Source organism: Patiria miniata, unplaced genomic scaffold (genome assembly GCF_015706575.1).
Source record: "Patiria miniata isolate m_02_andy unplaced genomic scaffold, ASM1570657v1 HiC_scaffold_1, whole genome shotgun sequence".
NCBI lineage: Eukaryota > Metazoa > Echinodermata > Asteroidea > Valvatida > Asterinidae > Patiria > Patiria miniata.
The window spans coordinates 22,864,743-22,870,203 of record NW_024037047.1 but is presented as its reverse complement, the minus strand read 5'-3'; the positions used below and the strand labels follow the sequence as shown (position 1 = coordinate 22,870,203).

General features: G+C 41.3%; 1 long non-coding RNA gene across 1 annotated transcript; it reads left to right on the top strand.

Annotated features, from left to right (window-relative positions):
* The first annotated feature begins 710 nt into the window (after window positions 1–710).
* LOC119725826 lies at window positions 711–4,241 on the top strand. Its single transcript, XR_005270738.1, has 3 exons — window positions 711–782; window positions 1,619–2,182; window positions 2,823–4,241. It is a non-coding gene; the product is annotated as an uncharacterized LOC119725826 (long non-coding RNA).
* The last annotated feature ends 1,220 nt before the right edge of the window (window positions 4,242–5,461 follow it).

The window sequence follows — 5,461 nt, the reverse complement described above, 5'->3', positions numbered from 1 at the left end:
ATCGTATAAAATGAAAGATTTCATTATGAATTTCAAGGTATTGTTGGCTGAAGCACATAATGTTTGTCACAGATGTATAGTAATGGGTGATTTCAATGAGAATTTGTTTGATAAACACTCCGTGATTGAGAGAGTCATGCAGGAGCATGGTTACAAGCAGGCTGTAAGAGATGCAACCACAGAGATGGGTACATTAATTGATCATGTTTATGTGAGAGGTATAGATTCAGTTTCAACTACAATCAGACCTACATACTATAGTTATCATGAAGCTATTCAAATCAAGTTTTGAAGAATCGTTAGCATAATTCATCAATGTTGGCTCAATTATGCTTTTGAAAGAAATTAATGTTTTGAATGAGATAATAAATCAATTTCAAAATGCGTATCACTTGGAAAAATCTATAACATATAAAATTTAATGAATTTCAAGAAACAATGTAGCTGTAACTACTCATTGATAGTGATACAGGTCTTAATTCGTACATTTCATGGACAGTTTTGTAATTGAAGTATATAGAGTTGTTGAAAATACTTGTGCAATAACATTATACATGGCTGAATCGAAGTTTGTCAAAATTATTCAACAGAACAAAAAATATATTCATCTAAGATGTCTGCATAATCCACTGCCAGTCAGCAGAGGTATCTGGGCCTTGGTATTACTACCAGCCCTTGCCTGCCCTGTTAACCCACTGCCAGTCAGCAGAATTATGTGGGGTCTGTCAGCACTACAACTAGCCTTGCCTGCCCCGGCCAGCTGAGGTATCTGCATAAACCAGGTATGTTATTTTCGTCCTATCAGTCATATTAGGCCATTTTCAAATTTGAGTCTCTCAAACCTGATGTAAGGTCAACCCCAGGAGAAACCTGTTGGATGCCCCTAATTTTCAATCCTGCATTCAATCCTGTGGCTACGCGTCTTACACTTATTCGAGTTCAACTTGAGGTGAACACACTGCACACTATGCTTTCAAGGGAGGTGACAGTGTAAACCCAGGGTGAGAAATATCACCCCTACTTTGGAGTAAGGTTGTCTTGAACCAGGGTTAAAACCAATCTTGGGGTTGACACAGGATTGGTGCAGAGTTGAAGACTGTCAAGTGTGAAACATTGCTTGTTTCCAACCCTGAGTCAACTCCATGTAAACCCTGCTTCAACACTGAGACCTGCTTAGTCTGTGAAAAGGCCTGTTATTTTCTGTCCTAACTCTTTCAACCAAAATACATATACGGTAAGTCAGTTGTGAATAGTCTGACACAGTATAATCACCAGAGTACTTTGAAGACTTTATCACAATTCTTAATGCAGAGCTTCACACATGACAATTTCTTTTTCATGAATTTGCCCCCGCCCCCCAAAAAAAACAGAAAAAAAATTGTAAGAGTCTTGTTTGATATAAATATGTTCTTTTCTGATTGTTATAATTAACAGTAAGTAAGCATCTGCACTGTTGAGCAGCTTGTGCATAGATTTCATGCTTAACCTTATTTAAGTGTATTTCATCCCGAAAACAAATTCCAACTTGGGCAAAATGGAAGATACTTTTTCATTTCATTTGTCTGTAATTTCAGATTTTTTCTTTCATCCTGATTTTCTCCCTGTTTTATATTTCTAGCCAGCCCTTTTCAGCTGAGATGTCTGCATGGCCGCTGTCATTCAGCTGTGTTGTCTCGGACTTGTCAGCGCTACCTGCCCTCTCCCCTGGCCTGCTCAGCTGAGATGTCAGTATAACCTCTCCCAGTTGGCTGTGTTATCAAGGGCTTGTCACCACTTCTATTTCTAGCCAGTCCTGTTCATCCGAGATGTCTGCATGGCCACTGTCATTCAGCTTTGTTGTCTCGGACTTGTCAGCGCTACCTGCCCTCTCTGCTGGCCTGCTCAGCTGAGATGTCAGTATAATCTCTCCCAGTTGGCTGTGTTACCGAGGGCTTGTCACCACTTCTATTTCTAGCCAGCCCTGTTCAGCCGAGATGTCTGTATAACCCACTGTCAGTCAGCTGTGTTACCTGGGACCTGTCAGCACTACCAGCCCTTGCCTGCCCTAGCCTGGTCAGCTGAGATGTCTCCATAACGCACTGCCAGTCAGCTGTTTCACCTGGGACTTATCTGCACTACCAGCCCTTGCCTGCCCTGCTCAGCTAAGATATCTGCTTTACCGTTACCAACTTGCATAAACCAGGTGTGTTATTTTCATCCTATCAGTCATATTTAGTCCAATTTCAAACTTAAGTTTCTCAAAACCTGATGCAAGGTCATCCCAGGGGAAACCTGCTGGATGCCCTAAATTTTCAACCCTGCATTCAATCCTGTGGCTACGCGTCTTACACTTATTCGAGTTCAACGTGAGGTGAACACACCGCACACTATGCTTTCAAGGGAGGTGACAGTGTAAACCCCGGGTGAGAAATATCACCCCTGCTTTGGAGTAAGGTTGACTTGAACCAAGGTTAGAACCAATCTTGGGGTTGACACAGGGTTGGTGCAGAGTTGAAGACTGTCAAGTGTGAAACATTGCTTGTTTCCAACCCTGTGTCCACCCCGTGTAAACCCTGTTACAACCCTGCAAAGGCCTGTTATTTTCTGTCCTAACTCTTTCAACGAAGATAAATAAGTTCTTTTCAGATTGCTTTAATTAACAATAAGTAGCATCTGCACTGCTGAGCAGTTCGTGCATTTGATTCAAAACGATGGTAAATTAATTTTATTCGAGAAATAAATTCCATCTTCTGAAAAATGGAAGATATCTTTTAATTTCATGTGTCTTTAATTTCTACATTTCCCTTCATCCTAGCTAATTTCTCTCTATTTTCTATTTCCAGCCAGCCCTGTTCAGCCGAGATGTCTGCATGGCCACTGTCATTCAGCTGTGTTATCTTGGGCATGTCAGCGCTACCTGCCCTCTCCGCTGGCCTGCTCAGCTGAGAAGTCAGTATAATCTCTCCCAGTTGGCTGTGTTACCGAGGGCTTGTCACCACTTCTATTTCTAGCCAGCCCTGTTCAGCCCAGATGTCTGCATGGCCACTGTCATTCAGCTGTGTTATCTTTGGCATGTCAGCGCTACCTGCCCTCTCCGCTGGCCTGCTCAGCTGAGAAGTCAGTATAATCTCTCCCAGTTGGCTGTGTTACCGAGGGCTTGTCACCACTTCTATTTCTAGCCAGACCTGTTCAGCCGAGATGTCTGCATGGCCACTGTCATTCAGCTGTGTTATCTTTGGCATGTCAGCGCTACCTGCCCTCTCCGCTGGCCTGCTCAGCTGAGAAGTCAGTATAATCTCTCCCAGTTGGCTGTGTTACCGAGGGCTTGTCACCACTTCTATTTCTAGCCAGCCCTGTTCAGCCGAGATGTCTGCATGGCCGCTGTCATTCAGCTGTGTTATCTTGGGCATGTCAGCGCTACCTGCCCTCTCCGCTGGCCTGCTCAGCTGAGATGTCAGTATAACCTCTCCCAGTTGGCTGTGTTGCTGAGGGCTTGTCACCACTACCATTCGTTACTTGCCCTGTTCAGCTGAGATGTCTGCGTAATCATTGCCAGTTGTCAGCTGTGTTCATTTTCAGCTCATCACCACAATTTTCAGTTACCAGTCATTAGTTATGGTGTCTTATTATCATAGCAGAGTGAAACAGGACATTGAAAAAGAGAATACTATCCAAGATATGAACAGTAGTGAACATTTTAGAGACACTTGGCCCCCATGCTCCTATATAATCTTTCATATTTTCTGACAAATTTTCTGTAACACCGGCTGTCCTGCACTCAGGTGGACACATCATTAACATTTTAAAGTGTTGATTGCCCCCCCTTCTGGACCCCCTTCTTTATCAAGAGCAATATTTCCTACCGACTTTACTTAAGCCCTTATTGTTTCTAATCATCATCCTGCTTCACATCTTCCTGCTGTGTTTTGGGGGGTGACAGCCCAAGAAACTAAATGCTAATTTGTTGGCATTACACAACTTATGAGGTTTCTAATGAGTCATTTGAGGATAAGTAATAGCATATTTCAATTTTTGCATCAGCATTGGGACGCTATTCTTACACTGTTAATATATAGGCCAATTATAATCCCAAAATTTCAGACCAAATAAATTACAAAGTGTAATGCATGTTTTTCCTTCAAAAATGTGATGCGATCAAGCTGAAAGAGTCATTTGTTGGGAACTTTTATTTGGAGATTCAGCCAAAATAGGGCCACTTCATCACATCACTTCATCACATCTCTTAGTGTTCCGACCTCCATAATTTTGAACTAAATATGGTATCAGTATGCGGTTTTCACAGCAGTAATGCTGAGATTGTGCTCTTTTCAAATCTGTTACAAAAACAAAACAAAAAATGACCAGGGTTGTCAAACGATAAAAATAGTTTTCTCCATTATTCATATGTAGGAGCAAATCCATTGAATTGAAATGTTCAGCCAGGCCACGGACATCACAGCTTTAATACTGTAGAAGAAGGAATTACAGAGCGCGGAACTTACTGAACATTCTAGTTATCTATTGTAATGATGTATGTTATGACCATGTCATTATTAGGTTTTGTATAGTTATCCGATTTGAAATACTTCGCAAAGTTTTGTATGATGTTATTCGTGGAATAACAGACTAGTTTTGCAAACTACTTGTCAAGTGACCTGTTGTATGCTTCTTATTAAACAACTTGTGTGTGCTTCACTTAACCTTGCATACTTATATTTTGTTTGTGTATTGGTGTCAGTTTATTTCAAGGGATTCTTCTTATTGGACCTGATCACCCAGATATTTATATTCCTCAGGAGAACTACAGTACTATGTAAAACTAGTTACGCTGCCCACTTCTTCCAAACACCCGTTAGAGTTATGTACTGCCCTCTTTTGGCGAGCATAAACTTTGAGTTGTGGGAAATCCCCATTCAGATGTAATGCACAATATAGCACGTACATGTACATGGGCCATGTCAGTGGTGGGGAAAACCCCATTCCTTGTAGATGCAATACAATACACAGGAACATTGTACGTGCCGTGCAATCAATGTTATAACCCCGCTGTTTTCAGAGCGTCATTTCGCTCGTACCCCCACCCTGCAAACAGGGCGGGGGATATGAGCGAAGGGCGACATTAGGTTTTTGCGCATGCCCAATTAGCTCGTAAAAAACGCCCTCTTGTGACCGAATTGTATCCAGTCTCGTTTTTCGTAAAAACAGCTCACCGGAGTATCACTTTTTTATATGACAAATAAGTTGTTTATATTCCACATATAACAATAAATTGACAGAAAAAGGACTTTAATTTTGTATCATAAATTGACAGAAAAAGGACTTTAATTTTATATTCGGCAACACACTTGATTGAGAAACACCTCCGAAAAAAATACCTTTATAAGTGATGTTGATTGTTGATTGTTGTTGATTGTTGCCGTTGTTTGTTGATGTTGTTTGTTGATTGTTAATGTTGATTGTTGATTTCGATTGTTGATGATTT